The following is a 13,672-nucleotide window of genomic DNA, read 5'->3' as shown; positions in this document are numbered from 1 at the left end:
TATTTTATTTTATTTTTTATTTTTTGGAGGGGAACCTGGGAAAGGAGATATTGTATGATATGTAAATAGAGAAAATATCTAATAAAATAAATTCTGCAAGTTCTCTTGGGACATCTCAGTCCAACATACTAGGGAAAGCACAGAATCATTTTTTTCCAGAAAGTCTTATGAAGCTTAACAGTGAAGATTTTTTTTCAAATAGCAGGTGACAATTTATTTCTAATATAAATACATGTGTTCACAGCATAAAGAAGTCTCTCACAAAAATCTTTGTTGTAAATTTCAACTTCACATTGGCCTTTATTTTAAACAAAGCTCAACTTTTCTGGAAGTCTACAGTTACAAAGACACATTGCTGATACTCTATAATATAAATTATGTTGGATAATCTCTAATGACTAAATGTCAATTCTAGATTAATCCAAAAACTCTCCCTTTCTGAAGAAACTCTGGATTTTTCTCCCACATCTAAAACACTAGAGATGTGCCTGAATGATATTTTGTCACAATGTTTAAGGACTGGTGAAGAATTCCTCTGCACAGGTGTAAATTTTAAGACAAGAATTTACAACTAAAGCTTTTCCTAAATTCACAAAAAAAATGCATCATAATATGAGAACTACAAAATTAATTACCTTTATATTTCAACAATGACAAATTTTGTGAGGTTATGGTTGTAGAGATGTGAATGAGTATTCTGAGAGGTATTAGTGACATAGCAGCAGAGTTCTGGGTGGAATTTGCCTTAAGAACAAGCTCGAAATCCCAGATAGAGTACATCTCAAAGGATAGTACATCTCAGTGGTACCCTCACAAGCCATAGAAAAGGTTTTTCTAAACTACAAGACCCCATAACTTCTCCACAAACCTATTAAGTCAGAATCTCTGCTAGCAGAATATTGGTCTCCCCATTTTTATAATCTCCTTGGATAATTCTTCTTCTACTAAAATTTAAGGCAAATGTGAATTATGAAATAAAATAGAAAAGCTATATGCTTGATGTATAGTCTGTAGGGAGGGATTATTAGTCATTCTGGCTATAACAGTTCCATACAAGGTGAGGAAGAACATCATTTATAAAGCAGATACCATTAAATGTTTTGTGGCTGTTTTCTTATTCTGAAACTGGAATACTGACAGTATTTTCAATTATAATTAGAGAGGCAGAAAATGCCTCACTCCTCTGAACAGTTACCTAACCTGCATACACAATTACATGGTCTTTTTCAACATGTAGAAAAGAGAAAAACAAGTTCTGACAGTCATTTTTAAGTCTTCTGATTTTAGAGCTTTTCTTTTATTATCTCACTTTTTTTTTCCACTGTAAAAATCAGATGGTAGAGAACTGCTCACTAAATGTATGTCTAGTGAATTGAAGCTGCACGTGAAATACTAACAATTAGTAAAAGACATCAGAGTTTGAAAACATTAGTTAACTCTTTTAAAAAGGAAAATAAGGTGGATGTTGTGGCTCACTCTAATAATCCCAGCATTTAGGAAGATAAGACAGGAAGATTACCATGAATTCAAGGCCCCCTTGGGATATTTAGTGATTTCCAGGCCAGCCTTGCTACATAGTGAAACTCTACATAAAAAGAAAACTATTAACACGGTAATTATAATCATTCTAAAGATTTACATTTAACAAATGAAAGTGGAATCATACTAAGATGTATAGCTTGAGTTAACATCCAATGTTCCAAATCAATCTGTTGATTTTATTTAATATTTTGACAAATAGTAAAAAGGAAAAGGAAAACTATTTAATTAATAAAATTGATCTTGCCTGCTTATTATAATGTATATAATATACATACATATATATATATATATATATATATGAGTTGAGAAGCAGGACTTTCTATAAGGCTAACTGAACACCTACTGTGTGCTTAGTACTCATCCATGCTCATTTTACACATTTCAGCACTTCATAAACCTAGTCATTGCAAACCTGAGCTCATAGTACCAATGAGTCAACTCAAAAGAAAACCCAGAGAGTCCCTTTTATACCCTGAAATATTGCTGGCGTCTGAGTTACCATCAGGGAGGGATGCAAAGTGTACTTATAAATTACTTCCCAACCTGCTAGATCATTTTACTTGGCAAGTACCCTGCCGTGCTGCTGACACAGCCTGGAGACCTGTGTGTGGTAAAGCAGCATGTTTTGTTCCTCCTTTTTAGGAAACAGGAGCCCTCTTCATCAGCCTATTGCTGTCTAAATAAAGTGAGATGGTGACAGGTGTAAGCTATGGGACTCAATCCACTCTTTTTTATCCTGGCAAGAGAATCTATCACCCATCCAAAAAGACATTCAGTCCCTGAAAACATGATTTTAACGCTTCATCAAAGCTCAAGGAAGCCTGAAGATGTTTTGGAAGTTAGCCAATTAGGTGTATCTGCAGGGCGTCCGCTCTCCCTTTCACTCAGCTAGCCTTCACTGTCTGGGTTCTTTCATCCTTTGCTAAACAGGAGCAGATGAGCCCCAGGCAACAAATAGGATCTAAAAAGAACAGCCTTTGCATCCTCTGAAAGTCAACTGCTTTACAGAGATGGCACTTCAGAGAGAGTCTATCCCATGCTGGACAGTTTATACTGGGTGCTATTAAGCACAGCCCTACAGAAAACAATGGGGATGGCCAGGAAAAATGTATATCACCATGAGGGAGAAAATGTCTTCTCCAAGTGAGATATTCCATATTTCTTTTTTTGAAAATAGGTTATTTTCTCAAACAATATATCCTGATTATGGTTTCTTCTCCATCTACTCCTCCCAGTTTCTTCCCACCTCCCTTCCCATCGAGATCCACTCCCATTCTGTCTCATTAGAAAACAAACTGGCTTCTAATAAATAATAATAAAATACAATAAGATAAAAACAATACCTATCCCATTGGAGATGAACAAAATAAAGAGAAGAGCCCCAAAGAAGACATAAGAATCGGAGGCCCATTTGTTCACACACTTAGGAATCCCATAAAAACACTGAACTAAGACTCATCATATATATACAATGGCCCTGATGCAGACCTGTGTGGCCCTGTGCATGATGCCTCCATCTCTGTGAGTTCACATGAGCCTCGCTCATGTTGATTTGGAGGGCCTTGTTTTCTCAGTGTCCTCCTTCCCCTCTTGTTCTTAAACTCTTTCTCCTTCCTCTTCCGCTCCTCCACATGTCTCTGTGAGCTCTGAGCAGAGAGATTTATATGCTATTCATTTAATAAGTGCAATAACCATTGAGTTACTCTTTCTGTCTCCCCTACTAGACTATGTACCCTTAGAGACCTCATGTCCACTTACTCATCTCTCAACCTTGGTAGATATCTAGCCTAGCACATGGTAAACATTTATAAAGTTCAATGCAGTGAGAGGGAATCAATGCTCTGCACATTTTCTTTATATCCCTGCTTAGGTTCACTTTGATTTTAAGAATGTTGGCATCCTTTCTTGCTTATCTTGCAGGAACCATCCTTTATTAACATGTCCAGAGTTGTCTCTCTTCAGTACAATCCCCTGGCTCTTGTAATATTATAATCTCTCTTTAATGCCCTGCAAAGAAAATCATTGCCTATATAGCTCCTCATTCACTGACAAACGAATTCATCCTAGCATTAATTCATCTATCTAACCCAATCTTTGGTCTGACTCCCTGTCTGTTTTTAAGGAGTGAACCATTCCAGGTACATAAACAGACTCTGGATCAATCAGTCCATAAATGTGCTGATACGTCTACTTCTCCTCACTTCCCTTCCCTCCAGCCTCTGCCTACCTTCTCTTCATTGAAGTACTGGCTCAAGAATCAGCCCAAACAAAATCTCTCTCCACTCATAAACCAGACTGCATTTGTAACTTTTTCACAGTATTCATGCCCTACACTGCTAAACCGAATCACTGAGAATTACTGCCTAAACCAAAATGGAAAAAGACTGGATCCATCTCTGTAGCAACCTTAAAGTAAATGTCTATGAGGGTTTGAATGAGAATGCCCCCAATTGCTCACATAGTTGAATGTGAGTGGAACAATTGTTCCAGTGAGTGGAACAATTAGAAAAGATCAAGATTAGGTAGGTACGGCCTTGTTGCAGGAGGGGTGGTCTTGTTGGAGGAACAGTGCCACTGGGTGTGCTTTGAAGTTTCCTATAGCTCAGTCACTTCCTGTTGCCTGAGGATCAAGATGTAGAACTCTACTTCGTCTCCAGCACCATTCCTTCTATTCCTGCTGCCATGCTTCCTGCCATGATGATAACCAACTAAACCTCTAAAACTATAAGCAAGGTCCCAGTTAAATGCTTTCTTTTATAAGACTTGCTTTGGCCATGGTATCTCTTCACCACAATAGAACAGTGACTAAGATAATGCCCTACTATGACATCACACACACACACACACACACACACACAAATACACTTACACCAACTGTTTTAGATGAATGGATAAATACCTAAAAAGAATTTTACAGAAATTCAAAATACAGCAATGCCTACCTTTCTTGTCATGCTACCGTGGGTACTGTATAGATGTTGTTTTTTAAGCATGAGTAAAAACTGAAAGGAGGAGATAAATACTGAGATTGAGAAATGAACACTAAGACTCAAAACAGATTGAAGGAAATAATAGTCATATTCTCAATCAAAAAATACAATTTTAAGATGACTGCTGATTTGAAAGGACTTTTTTTACATCTTCAATTATTTATTGTAGGTTACTAGACACAAGGAACAATTCTAAGTTCTAGTTTCAGACAGTTCACATTTTTCCTTTCACATATACATTAATTTGATGTAAAATATAATATATTTTTTGTAATTATTTGCAAGCTCACTTTTAAAACAAAAGAAAACATACAATTGTTGAAATGATTTTTTTCTAATTTTTTCCTGTCTTAAAATTGTCAACTATGTGATCAGGTCTCTACAAAAATAAAAATAAAAAATAAAAAATAAAAAATTGAGGCTAAACATGGTAGCACATGCCTTTAATCCAGAACTTGGGAGATAGAGACAGGGGGATCTCTGTGAGTTCAAAGGCAGATTGCCTACATGAGAAGTTCCAGGACAGCCAGGTCTACATAATTAAGAGACTCTGCCTCTGCCTCTGCCTCTGCCTCTGCCTCTGCCTCTGCCTCAGAAAGGAAAGAAACAAAGGAAGGAAGGAAGGAAGGAAAAGAGTCTTTTGAAGTAACCATTTTTGCTTAAGGACAGATCCATGTGAGATAATGTGGATTTGCATTAGACTCTACTACTAAAAATCACTTAAGGTGGTTAAGGGAAAGACCACAAGGCCTACGCCCTCCACAAAGAAATACAGTCAACTAAGGAATTCTGAATTGGGAAGAAACAGTCTTTCCCAAGGAAGAGTACATCAATTGGTTATCCACCACCAAATGATTAGCCCTGAAAACATACACACAGGTAATGCATTGTAAAGATTGAGCAGGTGATAGTTAGGAATGTATGTATATACACATATATACTTACAAGCATGTAACAATAATCAGTGAAAAAAGAGGCCATGAATTTGAAAGAGAGCAAGGAGGAAGTGATGTAATTATAATCTCAAAAGTAAAAGAAATCACTTTTAAAAACTAAAAAACCAAACAAAAACAAAAACATTTATTCATTTTGAATTATAGAAGCAGAAAAAGATGCTAGGCACACATATCAGAGATGCCTCTGAGTGGGGAACTAAAGTGAGTGTGATCTTAAGCAAAATAGCAGAGCCTTGTTCAGAGTCTATGCACAAGTGCTGTAGAGAGTGCGCTGATCCCAGTGTAGTCGTCAGTATTCTTCTTAGAGAAGTCCAATGTGCTCTCCACTCTGCCACAGAGCCAGGTCAGTATTCTTAGATCTGCTTGCTTCTATTCCTATCTGCCCAGCCAATAGTGTCTGTGTTGAGCACCAAAGTTTGCTGTAAATTAGCATTCTTAGAAACTTCCAAATGAAACTGTTTTCATTAGTAAAATATGACAGTAGTCACTCATGCTATTTTATTTTCAGGGGATCTACACAGAGTCTCACTATAACTAAAGGTTCTTTCTGAACTCATCACCTTATGTGTCTGTGTATTTCTCTCTGGCTTCATTTCCTGCTGAATATTTGCTGTAGAAAAGCTCTTGTGAGATAACTTTCATGTGCCCAAGTTGGTAGAAAATTGGAGTGGTTTTCATGCTGGAAACCAGCTGTGAACCAATAAAAATGGAAATCTACAAGGCATAGAGAAAATTGTAACTCCAAAGACAAGGAATAGGAGGGGAGTTACCCAAATATTTTACATCTAAATATACTGTACTAGGTTTCATGGTTTGCAAGACTGAATACGAAATGTAAAATTACAATCTTAGAAATAAAGACCTTTATAATCTATTTAGCAAGTAGGAGAATTTCCAATATTGACTCACTTAAAATAGTATAATAAATATTATTAAAGGTGACTATAAGATAGATCTTATACAAATGAAAAAATAAGTATATTGTATTTTTTAAACTTTTACTTATAGACTTCCTAAAGAGTGAAGTGAAATAAAGGATTGTCTCAAGAATAATTACGAATTGTACCCAGCAGTTACCCTCCTTGTCAGTAATAGCAACAGTTACTACAAAGAGAAAGTAAGGACACCAATGACTTGGCTTGACAACAATGTGTAGCTTTTATGGATCTTTGTAACTATTTTAAAATTTTCTGCATACATGCATCAATTTTTAAACTATTAACAGTGCTAGCCAGAATTGTTAGAGATTTAATACTGACTTTCTAGAGTTTCAAAAGGCTCTAAGAGATGCTCTTCTATGTAAATCATTACGAAAATATTTATTTAAAACCAACTGTGTGTAGGCATTAGGCTAACCTGCAGTTTCCAAATCTAAAGAACGTACTGTCACTTGTGATAATTATCACAAAGTGATGAGACAGCACCTGCTCAGGTGTGCGCTTCTGTCACTCTGGGAATACCTGGGCTTCAGCACTTGGTCAAAGCACTGGGATTTCACTTCTCCGGAGAGACTTGAAACAAAAATCTTTTTCTTACTGTGTGTGAAAGCTGAGAAAGCCACCTATATCCCTCGTCTATTGAGTTTCTTCACTGAGACACACAGAAATAAGGATGCTTACCTTGTAGGGTTATTTGAATGAGGTGTGTTTTCCAGATAAAGTAATTGTTCTGTGATTGTCGCTGTTGATGGCAGAAGCGGAGCCAACAATGCTATAGGCTATAGGTCTGCAGAGGAGCAGGGCCCTCTAGAGCCTGTATGAGATTCTACCTAGCTAAGGAGAGAAGGGAAACTGTTAGGTAAAAGAACAGCAAGTAAAAGAAGAGCTATGTAAAGAAACTTATTTAGAAAAGTAATCTGGATTTTTAATGAGATGTTAATTTAATAAATTGATAATTTCATGAGATACTAACACAGGAGTCAGGAGAAAAGAAAAAAAAATAGACAGGGTTTTAGAAATTTAAAGTAGCATACTCTGTCCACTCAGTGCCAGCTGGGACTCCTGTGTGTCAGAGGAAGGAAACACTGCTGCCAGGAAACATCTCTAAGCTCACACACAGAGACAGAGACTTTCCTGACATGAGGAGAGCCTGTTATCAATTGTGTTCCTTTAGGGTTGAATGATCTGCAAGCAAGGGGTAGCTTTTGAAATAATAAAAATCTGTTCAGTCTCAATGTCAACATTTCCTTTTTTCCTTTTTTCTTTAGAAATGCTATTTAAACAATGGAATATTACTAGCTATTGAAAATAATAATATCATGAAATTTACAGGCACATCGGTGGAACTAGGAAAGATCATCCTGCATGTGGTAACACAGACCCAGAAAAATAAACATAATATAGACTCACTTATAAGTGGATATTAGCCATAAAGTACATGATAACCAGGCTATAATCCATGGACTCAAAAGCTAAATAATAAGGAGGGCCTAAGGAAGAATACTTGAATCTCACTGAGAAAAGGAAATAAAATAAACATCAGGTGTGGGTGAAGGGAGGAATCTGGAAAGGAGAGGTGGGGAAGGTACCAGGAGGGATCAAGTACGGGGAGGATGACAAGGAGGGAAAGAGAACTGGAATCAGTGGGGGTGGGGGCATCTCTGGAATGAGCTAGGAACCTAGCACATGGAAACTCCCAGGAATTTATGAAGGTGGACCCTAGCAAAGACTCCTAGCAATAGACATGGCACCAGAAGCCTCTACCTCCTATAACCAAACCAGGCAAAGCTAGGGATGGGGACACCAACCCAGCCACAAAAGCTTTGACCAACATTTTTTCCCTGCCTTCAAAATGTGCAGGGATAAAGAGGAGACAGAAATTAAGGGACTAGCCAACCAATGACGAGCCCAACTTGAGACCCATGTCATGAGAGAGCAAGCCCACCCCTGACACTATTAATAATATTCTGCTATACTTCCAGACAGGTGTCTAGCATAACTGTCATCTGAAAGGCCTCACTCAGTGCTGATGGAAACAGATGCAGACGCCCATGTCCACACATTAGTTGGAGCTCTGGGAATCTTGAGGAAGAGGGCAAGGATGGATTTAAGGAGCCAGAGAGGTCAAGGATACTACAAGAAAACCTACAAAATCAACTACCCTGCATGCACAGGGGCTCACTGAGACTGAACCACCAACCAGAGAGCATGCACAGGATGGATCTAGGCCCCCTACGTAACAGATGTGCAGCTTGGTCTTCATGTAGGGCACCTAACAGCAGGAGTAGGGCTGCCTCTGACTCTCTTGTCTGACTTTGGACCCCTTTTCCCTAGCTTGTCTAGTCTTAATAGAAGATGCTCCTAGTCCTACTGCAGGTTGATATGGCAAGGCAGGTTGCTATGTATGAAAGGCCTTCCCTTCTGCAAGGACAAAGGGAAAATGGATGGAGAGATGGGAGGGGGGAAGGAGAAAATTGAGAGGAGAGGAGGGAGGGGAAGCTGAGATCAGGATGTAAAGTAAAACAACAAATTAATAATAATTAAAAACAGAAATGCTATCATTGCTGACAAGAGGTAAAAACATAAACAAGCTCAATTCTGTATGATTGGTAGAGCTGTGCAAACAGATGGATTTGTATATATTCATTTGTACAATTAACTTCTCAAATAAATATATAGTTCATTTTAAAACCACAACTTTATGACAATGATCTAAAAAATGCCAGAGTCAAAATAGACATGGTGAAGCCATGAGGACTTCTACCCATTTTCAAAATTGATTTGTCCCAATTTAAAGTAGCCAATCATCACAAGGACAAAAGGGTTAAATATATTCAACATATGAAGACTCTTAGCCATGATGAACAAGAAAATCAAAATCAAACCAAAACCCCTCTCAGGTGTGAGTTTACCATGGAAGAAAGGAACAGCCACTTGGAATCTTTACTTAACATCTGACTGAGCCTGAACCAGATGACTTCATGTATAGATAATCAGATTAAGCTTGACTTCTGGCTGTTTTAAGTGAATTCAGACAAAGCATCCCAACTCCTTGCCATTTGTTTCTCATAAGATTACTTACAACAAAAACATCTATAATGCTCTCTCTCAGATTTACTGAGCTAAACATCTATAGGGCAGCTGCCTTACATGTGAGCTTTAATGAAATGTCTTTCATAATTTACATGAACAAGAAATTTGGAAACCACAATTTTAAAATCCTATTTTTCTAAAAATTAACTGCTTCAAATTCAAATGGTGGAGGAATCCTTACTGTTAGTTTATTGTTTGCTATATGAGAAAAGTGTAGGATATGAGACATAATTCTTGTCCTCAATAAGCTCAGAGAGTGAGAAGATAAAAACCTGGGAGACGAGATGAGACACAATATTGGTTTCCTGGTATAAACAAGAATGTGCTGAGTTCTTTTGATGTGAACCATGATTGGGAAACATCACAATACCCTTATAAAACAAATATTTTGAGTTAAGTTTGGCTGAACTAATGGAGGTAAAAATAGCACATTTAGACAGTAGGATTCTGAGAGGTCAGTGATGGGTACGGTCTGTGATCAGTTTGCTCACACTCTCCACAGCAGTAGTTGTGAGAAGCGTGCATTCCCAGGACTCTCACTCCCTGGGGAAGGAGAGACTGCATCACAGCAAGTTTCTGGAATGTTATTGCAATTTCACCGAAAAGAAAAGGGTTTTTTTGAGAACTTATACAAGGAAACAGCACCAAAAACAGTAGGAAAATGAACCCAACCAAATTTTCTTTGCGGGGAGGGTGGGTATTTCAGCTTACAATACCCAAGTTATACTACATCAATAATGGGAGTCAGAGTAGGAACTCAAGGCAGAAGTTGAAGCAGAGGCCACAGAAGGATGTTGCTGACTGTCTTGCTCTTTATGGCTTGTTCATCTGGCTTTCTAGTCCATTCAGAACCTCTTGCCCTGGGTTGGTACCTCCCACAGGTGGCCTGGGCTTTCCAACATCAATCCTTGATTAAGAAAGTACTCCAAAGACTGCAGATTAATCTTATGACAGCATTTTCTCAACTGAGTATTTCTTCCCAAATGACTTAAGCTTGTGCCCAGATGACATAAACTAACCAATACAATTTCTTTTTATAAAAAAAATTATGTTCATGTATGTCTCTCCACCCCTGTGTCCATTCATTCAATTTCTTATATAAATTGCTGTGGCTTTCTGGGGTTTTGTTATTATCAAATTTTGACTTCTCTTAATGATGCTAGTCTTTTCTTTTTTTAAACTTTAATGTCTGACAAGAACTTTAAGTGCCAGAATGAAGAAATTAAAGAAGATATCAGAAGATGAAAAGATCTCCAATGAGCATGGGCTCATTGATAGAATTAACATAGTGAAAATGGCTATCTTATCAAAACCAATCTACATATTCAATGAAATCCTTGTCAAAATTTCAAATAGAACTTCCTGTAGACCTTGAAAGAGCAATTCTCAACTCCACATGGAAAAACAAAACACTCAGGATAGCCAAAACCATCCTGAACAATAAAAGAACATCGGGAAGAATCACCATTTTGACTTCAAGCTCTACTACAGAGTAATAGTAATAAATACTGGCTGGTATTGGTAGAGAGACAGACAGGTTGATAAATGGAATCTTATTGAAAACCCCCCAAAAAAAAACCCATATACCTATGGATATTTGAATTTTGACAAAGAAGACAAAACCATGCAATGGAAAAAAAGAAAGCATATTTAACAAAATGGTACTGGTCTAACTGGCCGTCTGCATGCAGAAGAATCCAAAGAGATCCATATTCATCACCCTGCATAAAACTCAATCTAAGTGGATCAAGGACCTCAACATAAAATTAGATACCACAAATCTCATAGAAGAAAATGTGTGAAATAGCCTTGGTTGGACACATTGGTACAGGAGACAATTTCCTGAGCAGAACACCAATGGCTCAGGCTCTAATATCAATAATTGATAGAACCTCATAAAACTGAAAAGCTTCTGTAAGGCAAAGGACACAGTTAATTGAACAAAACAGCAGCCTACAGATTGTGAAAGGATCTTCACCAACCCTAAATCTGAAGAGAGCCAATATCCAACTAAATTTCCTAATTGAACCTGTGAGGTATTCACTCAGATTTAGGTGATGTAGGTTTAAGCCAAGGGAAAGTCTTCATTGGCCATCCAGAAACTTCACTGAGTGTTCTGAATCCTAGTGTAGCTAAGACCCTTTCTCAGGGTGAACTTTTAAGCACAAAACCTATGTCCTCAGCTGACAGACAGACTTCAGTTAACAAAAACAGTTAGCCAGAAGCAGAATACAGAAGCCAAAACACATGGTTAGTACATTCATAAACTTTCCCATAACTATGGTCTTTGATAGATTAGGCCTTTGTCTTCATTTTGGCAGGTGGTATTGTCTATGTGTTGAGTTTTATAGCTTGAATGGCACTTCCATCACAGAGTCAGTTTTGCTAAGGTCTAGAGACCTACTAAGATCTGGGACCCAACAAAACCTTCCATTTCACCACATGTTTAAACTGGCTACCAACATGGACTACAGTCATCATACTTGTCTGTGTGTTCTACAAAAGCTCTCCCACTGCACCAAAGCCTTCTGTAAAAATAAAAATAGACAAATTAAAAATATCATGTGTGTAGTGGGGTTGGAGAGTGGTGACATCCAAAAGTCCAACATAATTCAACTCTCTGCCTTCAACTCCCTATCACATATTCTTGAAAGCACAGTCAGGAAAAGTTTTTAGAGGTCAAAGTCAGGTCTTGCCTTTTCTCTACTCAAAAACATCTAATGTCTCTCATTTTACTCAAGCTTAAGCAAAACTATTTAAGATAGCACACAAGGTCCACATAGTCTTTTCATTCATAAATCTCTGTCTCACAATGATACCTTTTCAGCTTGCCATTGCTGTCTCTTCTCCTGCCATCAGTCACCTGGCTACCTTAACATGACAAGCAGGCTCCTAAGTCAGGCCTTTGCAGCATCCCATCATGCTGCACTGCTGAGTGGTACTCTATCTGGATCTGACTGTGGATTACTCTCTCCAATCCTTCATTTATAGAGCATTTCATGAGGGTAGTTCTTCTTTATCCACATCACATAAAATCACAACCTGTCCCATCACTGCTTCCTCTTGTAATGTCTCTTCCATAGCAAATTACTGCCTGGTCACCTCCATTTGCACATCTGCAACCTTAGTCTATCCATGGAAACCACCCTAAGGGATGGCAGCTCCCGAGACTTTCATTTCTGAAATCTTCCAGGGTTAACTATGCACTACCTCACTTACATCTGGCAGTGATGTTCACTTTCTGTTAAGTTTAAGCAACAATGTTAAAAGTTTAGCTGTTATACTTTTATTTTCCTTTTTGTTGATTTGTTTCCTTGACAATAAATTTATATACTCCTTGTAGCAAAATTTGTTTTTTATTGTTTGTTTGCTTGGTTGGTTGGTTTTTAAGCAGGGTCTCACTTTCTAATAATGGTTAGCCTAAAACTGTCTCTGCTGAGCAGGCTGGTCTTGAAGTCACAGAGAATTAGCAGCTTCTGCCTAGGATTAAAGATATACCAAACACATTTGGCCCAAAATAATAGTTCTTTTGTGTAGTCTCTCATAGTTCCAAAGAAAAATGAATTTTGATTTCAATAAATATCATAAGGGGTGAAAATAGTAGTAATTACCACTAGATATATAATTAGTAAATCCCAGGTCAAGGAGCTTGTGGATAGCATGATATTATCACCTTGTGCTGATGAAATTCAGGTAGCCCACACATGTTCTGAAGCCTGTCTTGGATGGAGAATAAGAATAAATCAAAGCCTTTTAAAGTCCACAGTTCACAATCTATTCCTCTAACACTGTCCCAAGTTAAATATTTCCATTTGTTAAGTATCTACTATGGGCCTGGGTATGCCAGGCACTCCACAGGTTCATTCGCACTCTGAAAAACACAGTTAGCAAGTAGTATCAATTTTGCTTTATGAAACCATAGCCCTGGGGCTTTACCGCCTGACTAAGGAAGGACTCTCCAGGAATGGAAACCTGAATGCTCAACTCAGCTACACAATTGCACTCACTGTGTATGTGCTGCCTGGCAGCTCAAAGACCTGTTGAGATAACATGCTATGTGCTGAGGTCACTGAGCTTTGTCAGAGGTCACAGAGTCCTTAGTCAGTGAGGTTATAATCACAAAAGCTGCCTCATCTGGAGGAACACTTTCTTT

The 13,672-nt window shown here is 37.9% G+C and overlaps 1 protein-coding gene across 12 annotated transcripts in view; it reads right to left on the bottom strand.

Moving 5' to 3' along the window:
- LOC116081431 (protein SMG5-like) overlaps positions 1-13,672 on the bottom strand; it is a 136,232-nt gene that overhangs the window by 32,828 nt on the left and 89,732 nt on the right. For 3 of the 12 annotated variants that reach the window (XM_031357979.1, XM_031357977.1, XM_031357983.1), the window contains one exon: positions 7,108-7,260. The gene's annotated coding sequence lies outside the window, so the exon portion shown is untranslated. Of the gene's footprint in view, positions 1-2,885; positions 2,961-3,030; positions 3,189-3,769; positions 4,283-4,484; positions 4,521-7,107; positions 7,261-13,672 lie in introns of those variants that run through there. The other 9 variants (XM_031357978.1, XM_031357981.1, XM_031357982.1 and 6 more) reach the window with 8 other exon arrangements.

This window comes from Mastomys coucha, unplaced genomic scaffold, assembly GCF_008632895.1.
Source record: "Mastomys coucha isolate ucsf_1 unplaced genomic scaffold, UCSF_Mcou_1 pScaffold7, whole genome shotgun sequence".
Classification (NCBI taxonomy): domain Eukaryota; kingdom Metazoa; phylum Chordata; class Mammalia; order Rodentia; family Muridae; genus Mastomys; species Mastomys coucha.
Note: the sequence above shows the minus strand (reverse complement) of the source record. Positions and strands in the feature narration are given on the sequence as shown.